General features: G+C 33.6%; 1 pseudogene; it reads left to right on the forward strand.

Annotated features, from left to right (window-relative positions):
* Positions 1-810: 810 nt before the first annotated feature.
* On the forward strand, positions 811-2503 carry LOC109172189 (annotated as a pseudogene).
* Positions 2504-10914: the final 8411 nt, after the last annotated feature.

The following is a 10914-nucleotide window of genomic DNA, read 5'->3' on the forward strand; positions in this document are numbered from 1 at the left end:
AGCTATTTTCTTAACCTACTGAACCACAAAGAGTTAATACCATCCTCACTAGAGCTCGAACCCATGACCTCCCATTTGGGAGAGCCACTAGACCACGAAGTCATTGGCCCGAACATTTAATTTTAAAAAATCATTTGAATTTTTGAATAATTTTATAATGTTTTATGTATGTGATGTAAGTCTAAAAAGTTAGATTTGGAAAATGAATGTAAGAAAAATGTGCTTGTAGAACGTGTTTTTCTAAATTGAAAATTTTTTTTTAAAAAAAAAATTAAAAAATAGAGAATGAATGATTAAAAAAATTGAGAAACATACCTGAATTAATGCTAATAGAACGTTGCTGTAAAAATGAATTCAGTAGTATAAGGTTCCTCTTTGGCTCTCTACGTTACGTGCCCCCAGGCCCAAAAGGAAAAAGATGGTGGTTTAATTCGGACAACCCATCAGCCACTAGCGGACTAAAGATGATCCGGCCTGTTGTCCTTCCACTGCAGAGAGGGAGAGGTGTTCGCTGCTCTGTGAAACCAGCCTGACGCAGTGCCCTCTGGTCTAAAGGATGAGAGGCCTCCGCTTTCGCAGAGACTCCACAGCCGGACTCACCACTTGGAACGGGCAGGCCAGTAGATAGCACCTCAAGCCCAGCCTTCAAGGTAAACCCAATTATTCCACCATCTTAATGCTCCCACTTGGGTTATAGACTTGTGCTACCAAGCCCAGCGAACAAAGCTTCTACCTACGGACTTATTAAGAAAAAATATTCCTTATCTGATTCCGATGTGGGAAATTTTGCGAGCCTTTCATGGGGAAAAAATGGAGCAGAGATGTGAGATTTGCGTTGTATCATTGTTCACCAAAAACTTAGGAATGTAGATGAAGCGTTGGTTTTTTTTTTTTAGGGTGAATCAACGATTTGGTCCCTCACTTATTCGCGACTTGTCAATGTTGCCCCTGAATCACGTATTCATCGGTTTAGTCCCCGAAAATAATTGTTTTTCGTCAAATCAGTCCCTATGGCCGTATTCCGTCAAGTCTCAGGCGAGAGCTCCGATTTGCCCTGGGCATTTTCGTCATTTCAATTCGGGACCTAAGTCGCTCAACTCCTTAACGAAGGCCATGATGGCGGATCTAGCTCAAGGTTTTAAGTCTCTGAGCGCAGACAAATCGGTTCGGGTCATCATTCTCACCGCCTCCGGCGCTTCTTTCTGCTCCGGAGTCGACTTGACAGCCGCTGAGGATGCTTTCAAAGGTGACGTCAAGGACGTTGAGGCTGACCCTGTGGCCCAGATGCAACTCTGCCCTAAACCCATCATCGGAGCAATTGCCGGCTTTGCTGTCACTGCTGGCTTTGAGATCGCCCTCGCTTGCGACATATTGGTTGCTTCCAACGATGCTAAGTTCATGGATACTCATGCAAGGTTTCATCTTAGATTCTTTTTTCTAGTTATAGTTGCTTGCACTATGTTGTGTTATAATATGCAAATTACCCGCTTTCATGTTTGTCTCTCATTCTTAGTTTTGTCAAATTAGCTCAATTTGGATGCTTGATGTTACAATTTGAATCCTAATGCTGATGTTAAAAATATTTTGTAAAATGCCTTTGCTTTGGATTTGTCTCTGTGATCGATCATTCCTGGGTTAGACCAATTTGATCAATTTTTAGATGGCTTTAGTTTGTTCAGAGCATCCCCAAAGCTCTCTGCATCTCCTAGTAGATACTGTCCCTTGAACAAACCTACCCCATTCACCCCCACACCTAATCACTCACCCTATCCTATGGGATTGAAAAGAGTAAGATTTTTATCACTTTTAAATGTACTCACACAGTATTTGGTTGGACCGACCACTTTGAATAAGATGGATACCAACCGCTAAGGCATTGAGTACTTATAATATCTCTAGGAATTGTTTCTTGAGTGCTAGTCCTAGAACACAATCTATCTGCTTCAATGTTGCCTTGACTTGTCACTGTCCTATACAAATTGATGATATGCTACAATATCAGTTTTCCAATTCCAAACAGGAGATAACATGATTTAATAGGTGAAATAGACAAATAGTTCTCCCCTACCATGAATGGTTTATGGTTGCAAAAAACTTCTGTAGTCATTTGTGTAAAAATAACAGTAAGTTGAATGGTTTTATGTATGTTAGATCAATCTATCAATGGACACTCTTATTGTTTCTGCAGGTTTGGGATATTTCCTCCTGGGGTCTATCTCAGAAGCTTTCACGCGTAATAGGGCCCAACAAAGCTCGTGAAGTGTCACTTACTGCAACACCTCTAACTGCTGACAAAGCAGAAAGGCTGGGTTTTGTGAACCATGTTGTAGAAAGAAGTGAAGTATCAAACCCATTAATCCTCCGACTCCTCATGCTGTTGCTCCAATGCCTTCGAAATTGCTCCAATGCTTATGATTTTGCTAGGATTTGGTTGGGTTTAGGGTTAGGGCTGCGATTTTGGTTCAAACAGACTAAGAGACTAATTTAGACTAAGAGAGGAATATACAAAGCGAATTGAGATGACGAAAATGCCCAGGACAAATCGGAGCTCTCGCCTGAGACTTGACGGAATACGGCCTTAGGGACTGATTTGACGAAAAACAATTATTTTCGGGGACTAAATCGATGAATACGTGATTCAGGGGCAACATTAACAAGTCGCGAATAAGTGAGGGACCAAATCGTTGATTCACCCTTTTTTTATATGGAAATTGCATCGTTTTTTTGTCGAAGGGGGGCTTATATGTGAAGCAGAGACAGCCTGGAAGCTTTGCTTCACTGAACGGAATGGCAGAGATGGGATGGCTTTGAGTCATTTGCATTATAAAAATTGCCATAATGTTAACAATCTTGTAAAATCTCATCCTTTTTGTGAACCATTTACCACTTCAATTTAGAAAGATATTTAAATGATGAATTTTAATTTGCTGAAAGCATCACCCTATACTTTGTAGCATTTTTCATATTTCGAGGGACAAAAATATTTTGCTATTGTCCACTGGTTGAATGGGAACCTCAACTTGGGCAGGTGCTGTTATTTATGACCTTCCATTCATTTATGGGAATAATGTATGCTAATATTATGTATAGTATTATCGTTTATAAAAGACATTAATTCGCTAATAACATAATTACATTATTGGTAATCTTATGTATGTTATTACTGTGTACAATTTTTGGTAACGACTACTATAATATTTCATAATTCACAGTAATTAAATCATTGGTGCATTATATTACACCGTAATTACATAATTGATAATTCTACAACTTTTGCAAGTTTATTTTGAATATCGATGTAATTGCTAAATATTTTTTTTGAAAGGATAATTGCTATATTTTTGGATGTTTATAATAAACTAATTTAATAAACTAATTCAATAAAGATTTTTCTATAAGCAAATAATTCATAATATTTATATTAAGTATACTTTAATAATTTAATAATTTTTAATTTAGCAAATAATTCGGAATAAAAAATTATTTAAATATGGTAATATTATGTTAATATAACCAATTCATATATGCTACGATTGAATAAAGAATTATTTAAATATAGTAATATTATTTCAACATGGTAATTTGTCTATACTATAATTAAAAACAAAATCATATTTACTTGATTTCCCGCCCAAACAATAGTAAATAGTAAATGTAAATTAAAAATAAAAAATAAAAAGAATGGAAAAAAAGAACAAAAATATTTCACAATAATATTCTACATCATCAATTAAAAATAGAATGAAAATTAGGTAAATTGGAAAAAGAAATGAATAGTAATAATTGACTGGAAATTAAAAATGGAAAAATGAACAGAAATAAGGTTAATTGAAAAAGAAAATGAATATTAATAATTGACTGAAAATAAAAAATGATCCATAATTGACTTGAAAAAGAAAATGGTCAGATCATTGCATTTTAATTTTTCACAATAATATTACACAATATAACACATCAAATCACAATTATGTCATAAATCTTTCACAATTTTAAACAATGAAACAGAAATTAAAAATGGAACGGAAATATTTCGATAATAATATTCTACATCAACACGTAAAGGTAATTTCAAAATGAAAATGAAAATTTTCAATAATAATATTTTATATCATCAATAGTAAAAGCATAATTTAAATAATAGTAAAGGTAAATTAAAAATGCAACAAAAATAAAAAATGAAACGGAAATATTTCAATAATAATATTCTACATCAACAATTTAAAATAGAACGAAAATTGGGTAAAAATATCACTGCATCTGATATTCTAATTAGCTAATTGACTAATTGACTGAAAATAAAAAAAGAATAATTGGGTGAAAATAAATATGATATTACTAATTGATTGAAAATATAAAAGGAAATGTATATTAATAGTTGACTGCAAATAAAAAATTATCCATAATTAACTAATATGAAAAAAATAAATGGTTAGATCATTGAATTTTAATTAAAAATGGAACGGAAACTAAAATTGGACAGAAATACTTCAATTATAATATTCTACATCATAAATAGTAAATGCATATTTTAAACAATAATAAAGGTAAATTAATAATGGAACGGAAATATTTCAATAATAATATTATACATCATCAATTAAAAATGGAACAGAAATAGGTAAAAATATCACTGCATTTGATCTTCTAATTGACTAATAATTGACTGAAAATAAAAGGATCGCTAATTGACTAATATTCTACGATCATATATTTTCACCCGAGTCACCCATCCTGATGGACTGAAGGTGTTAGCTCTAAACGATGATTGACAAGATTGTGTTGCCACTACCAATGTCGTTTACAAAAAGGTTTCAATAATGTGTAAATACAATCGTTGATATTATGTCTATATATCTAGACAAAAAATATATCTTCCATATATACAAATTAAATAAATTAAGATAGCAATTCATTCCAATCCTATAACTGAGTTGCTAGAGAACGAGCACATTTGCCTAATTTATAAAAAAAAAATATTAAACATTGATAAATAAAATCTCCAAAGTTCACCGCATTCGTACATCTACACATTAGCTATTAATTTGAGCAATTATTTGCTCAAATTCAAGCAATGATAACATTAAAACACATAAATGATCCAAATCACATCTTTAATTGCACTCATGGTTGCAGTAGGCGCTAGGCGCTAGTCGGGCGGTCGGCCAGCACCGAGGCGGTCTAGGCGGGCACCAAAAAAATTTTAAAAAAATAGTGACAGACTTGTAGTTTGACAATTTTAATGAAGTTGTTTTCTACATTCAATCAAATAACACATCCAAAATGAAATAATGATAATTTATAAGTCATAACGTCATAATAATATTAAAATCAATAATTAATGAAAGACGACATCGGACGAAATTGGTCAAATCAGACGAAATCGGTCAAAATCGGATGAAATCGGCCGACTCGGCAATTTGCACTATATAATATTTGATGTTTTAATTTAAATAATTATATATCGATTCAAATATTCTTAATATATTACAACAAATTTATCCAGTGCATCGCACATGCGAAAATACTAGTTTGAAAAAGAGTATTTTAATATTTTCCAAAATAAGCGAAATAGTTTTGATACATTTTATGAAATTTCCATAAACTTGTGGAATGAGATACTTTTCCAAATACGAAAGATCTAATTTTTGACGTAAGAGCTTATGTCAGCAAAAAGTAGTAACGTTATCCAACAAGTTTCTCAAAGATCTAATTTTTTTATGTAAGAGCTTATGTCAACAAAAAGTAGTAACGTTATCCAACAGATTTCACAAAGATCTAATTTTTGACGTAAGAGCTTATGTCAGCAAAAAGAAGTAACGTTATCCAACAGATTTCTTAAAGATCTAATTTTTGACGTAAGAGCTTATGTCAGCAAAAAGTGGTAACGTTATCCAACAGATTTCTTAAAGATCTAATTTTTGACGTAAGAGCTTATGTCAACAAAAAGTAGTAACATTATCCAACAGATTTCTTAAAAATCTAATTTTTTACATAAGAGCTTATGTCAGCAAAAACTAGTAACGTTATCCAACAGATTTCTCTCCTATATAATGTTGCCTAAACTTCAGTATTCACCACAACGAGTAAATAATCTCAAAAATATAATGTAGAGAACATTGTTCCAATTCTTTGCTTGATAATGTCATGTGAGTTCTCCTTCTCATCTAAGGTTGAACTTTTGTTTGTTATTCATTTACCCCATTTATGTTTGATTGATCTTTGTTTCGACCTTGATAAGACATATCAAAAATATCTTTCTAGACTTCGATTTGTTCTCAGATTGGTTCATTTTTGTTGGAGAGAACTACTTCTTTTAAGATCTACCCTTAAACACATAGGTATGGTGGTCGTTTATTTTTTTAATAATAAAAAAAATTGTGAAAGGTATAGAGATAATCCTATGTTTCACGTCTTTCATGTCTAATGTATATTGAGTGTAAATGTCTTAGATTTTTTTTAGGAATTATATGTCAAAGATCTTTTTGTTCATCCTTTGAATTGCGATTTTTTTTAGATTGATATGATCTATAATCTTTTTTATTCATTGTCTGGTTGTTTCAAATTTGTTTTACTTTAATTTTTTAAAGATATGATTATACCTAAGATTGTTTTAAATTAAAGCTAGATTTTCCATAGAATTGTGGATCCAACAATGTAAAATGGGGTCACCTCTTTCATGTTTAATGTATATGTATTCTTTCTTCTTCTTTATCATTTTCTTTTTGGGGGAGGATTATATGTATGAGATTTTTCGTTAAAATTTCGATTTTGCTATAATATAATATTTCTGTTTATCTAACTTTGTTTTTCACTCTTTTTAGACTTTGATTCCTTGTCTAGTTGATTCAATTTTTTTGCTTTTATTTTTTAAAACTTGATTATATGTAAGATTGTTTTTCAAAGCTAGATTTGTTGTGGGATTGCAGATTCAACATTGTAGGATCTAATATTATGTTTCACCTCTTTCATGCCTAATGTATATTGACTATTAAGTATATAAATATAGGTACTGAAATCAGTTCCATCCACGTACACCATGATTTCTAGTCTTATTCTCCAGGCCTTCAATTAGCTAGACTGGCCTCACATCCAATACAGAGATAATCGGCAATCCCCTTTTAATTTGCCAGATATATAGAAAGCAGATAGCCAACTAGTCAGGACAACAAATTCAAGCCTACTGGGAATTGAAGACAAGTGGTGCGTGAAAGATTCCCCGGCCCCCTCAACTTTAAAACCAACTTTCAAAGTTACTATTCACATCAATGTCATTCATAAATATATGACTTGAACAAAAAAGGATTGTTCATGAGCATGGTTAAAAATTACTCCAATTAGAATGTGGAGTAAATGTTTGTAGTTGTTGGATATTAGTTGTTGGCTCCGTCTAAATTCGTTCTTATCTTTTGGAACAGAATGTATCTTAAATTGTAGTAAAAAATCTAAGACATATACATTACGCATGAAAGAGGTAAAACATAATGATCTGATTCTACAGTGCTGGATACCCCGTCTCTCATAAAAAAATCTGCTAGCTTTATAAAATCTTACATATAATTAGATCTAAAAAAAAATAAAGGCAAAAGTTGAAACAACCAAACAAGGAATCAAAGTTTAGATATGTATTTTTGAAGTGGCTCACCAAGGAAAACATCTCAAAACTTTGATTCCTTATTTGGTTGTTTCAACTTTTTTGCTTTTATTTTTTTAAGATATGATTATATATGGTATAAGATTTTTATTGGGAGACTATGGATCCAACATTGTACAATCAAATCTTATGTTTTACCTCTTTCATGTCTAATGTATATGCCTTGGATTTTTTGGGAAACATAATTATATGCATGAGTTTTTTGTCTATTGCTCAAATGATAGTATTTTTTTTTTTTAAAAGATTGTTATGGTTTTTCTATAATCTTTTTTGTTTATCTATTACTTTGTTTTTTCACTCTTTTTTCAGGACTTTGATTCTTTGTTTGGCTTGTTCGAATTTTTTGATTTTTTTTATTTGATTATATATAAGATTTTTTGTTGGTTCCGATAGGGTCGAAATGAGAGTCTAGAGGGGTGGGGGGGGGGGGGGGGGGTTGAATAGACTCAATTCGATTTTTATGAAAATAACTCCTTTCGGGGTTATTACGCAGCGGATTTGTTGAACGAATTTTAATATTGCTTTGCACTGTTTTATGCTTATAAAACTTTCAGTTTAAGGACTTATGATATGTAATGCTCGAAAGTAAAACAGTATGTAAGTAAAGAGAGAGAGAGGAGATTTTTATAGTGGTTCGGCCAACCGTGCCTACTCCACTCTTCTTTCACAACTTGTGGAAGGTTTGCACTATCACTCCTAGTACAAACTATGTCAAGCTAGCTTCCTTAATCACTAAGCCGGACAACTACTTGAAGGTAGGGGTGTAAACGAGCCGAGCCGAGCCGAGCCCGAGCCTAGGTAGGCTCATGCTCGAGCACGTTAATGATAGCACTTCTCGAGCTCGAGCTTGTGAACTGATGCTCGAGCTCGAGCTCGGCAATTGTCGAGCTGCTCGAGTTCAGGCTCGAATTCGAGCTCGAGTTTAGGTTCGAATTTGAGCTCAGTTTTGATCTCGAATTTGAGCTCAATTTTGATCTCGAATTTGACCTGTTTAATTTAAAATTTAAACTACTTTGTTTTATGATTTTTATCCATACATAATTATTAAACTATTTTAATTTCCCTCCCCTAATTGTTATTTTTATATACTAAATATAGAGTGAATTCCATTTTTGGTCCTACTATTATAGGGACGTTTCCAATTTCAGTCCACTTTATTTTTTTTTGCCACTTTACAACCACTGTTATTGAATGTGTTCCACTTTTAGTCCACCGTTAATATTTCCGTCAAGAGGCCGTATAATCAAAGGGTATTTTGGTCTTTTTATGTTTGTCTCTTCTCTTTTAATCCAGGCGCTTCATCCTCCTCCTCCGATATTCGAAGATGGCTCTTCGAACAACGAGAATGGGAAGCCAAAGCTACATCATTTCGTTCGTTCCAACATGGGCCGGCGAGGTTTCTTAGGTTTTAGGTTTAATGTTCTCATTTTTTTAGTCAAACATAGTCTTGGATGAGAAGAAAGGTCAAAATATCCCTAGATTACACGGCCTCTTGATGGAAATACTAACGGTGGGACTAAAAGTGGAACACATTCAATAATAGTGGTTATAAAGTGGCAAAAAAAATTAAGGTGGACTAAAATTGGAAACGCCCCTATAACAGTAGGACCAAAAATGGAATTCACTCCTAAATATAATATAATTATAATATATATTATATATTATATAATATATTATAAGCCTCGCGAGCGGCTCGTCGAGCCACGAGCCTACAATACCTAAGCTCGACTCGTGCTCGTTTAATCCACGAGCTGCTCGAGCTCGAGCCGAGCTCGATTTTGACCGAGTTCGAGTCGAGCGTTGACAGAACCGCTCACGAGCGACTCGGCTCATTTATACCCCTACTTGAAGGTTTTTCAACTCCTAGAGTTTACTCCGCCTTTATCAACGTCTTCTTTAGAGTTGAGGGTTGGAAAAGGATTTGCGTGGTTCTCCAACAGGTTGAAGTCTTGACTGACTGGTTGAATGATGGATGATCAACGTGTACAAGATGCAATACTTCTTTCAAGGGTGTGAAGGTGAAATCTGATGGCTCTCTTTGAAACTTCACAACTTGAATCACTGGTTTTCAAAAGCTTGGAAGAGTGAACTTGTATAAGGAGCTTTTGTATGAGTATGATCAATTGAATGAAAAAACCAGCACCTTCTTCAATGGAGAAGATGGGTATTTATAGCGGAGAAAATATCTATCCGTTGGAGGGAGATGGTATTTCAAACCTATGGACCAGTAGGTAATGTTCGGAGAGCTTGGTGCATTTAATGCTCCATTTAATGCAGTTGTACCATATAGTCGTTGGTGGCAAGAACTTCTGCAAGTTTTGTCTTCTAGCTCTGAAAAGAGGTACAATGGCATTTAATGCACTTTGATTTATGTGCTCCTTGTCCTTAGGATAACTTGTTCCTAGGATGATTTATCAACTGAGACAACATTCCTCTTGAATTACGAGAAGATGAATTGTCTTGGCAGTCTGATCGTAGACTTAACGTCTCTTCACGAAAGATTGCTTTCGTCCGAGTTGGTGGCTGTAAAGGAGCATCTCTCCTTTGTTGCATACCCGAGAGGTAGATTCTCTTGCTGATGCAGCTTCTGCTTCAATCATCCGATCTTCTTTCGTTCAAGAAGTCCTAACTAAAAGATCATAACTCGGTTTTGTGTGTTTGACTATCTTAACACGAATTACATGGTGAGTTATGGCACCTTTCATCTAGAACGAAGGTAACAAGAGAAATGATTAAAAAGTTAGGGATCTACAATCTAAGTTACATTGGTATCATCAAAATCTTAATACATATGTTCCTAACATTTTTAAAACTATGTTTAATTTGCTTTGCTGGGATAGTGGATTCAACAATATATATAATATGATCTTATGCTTCACCTCTTTAATGTAACTAAAGAATTCTTTCCAACATGAATGACTCGTAAAAGAAGACAATTACAATGGTGACGGACTAAGAATATGTGAATAAAATACAAGGTCATCACAAATTGTGAATTATATTTTAAAAAAATAAATTGTGAACATTTAGTATGTAAATTAGTATCTTTGAATTCAGGTCCGCAGAATAATTTGCTCCACTTCACCAATTGTTATGTTGTGGAACTGTGCCGACCTTGCAAGGTGGACACGGTTCCAAACGATGCCGTTTTCATGTGGTTGAGTAACGATGTCATTAGTGGCACCGTTATCCTCCATAATTTCTATACTGTAGATTCATAATTTCTATAATGTAGATTCATAATTTCTAAACCAAGGTTCATA

This window comes from Ipomoea nil, unplaced genomic scaffold, assembly GCF_001879475.1.
Source record: "Ipomoea nil cultivar Tokyo-kokei standard unplaced genomic scaffold, Asagao_1.1 scaffold0415, whole genome shotgun sequence".
Taxonomy (NCBI): Eukaryota; Viridiplantae; Streptophyta; class Magnoliopsida; order Solanales; family Convolvulaceae; genus Ipomoea; species Ipomoea nil.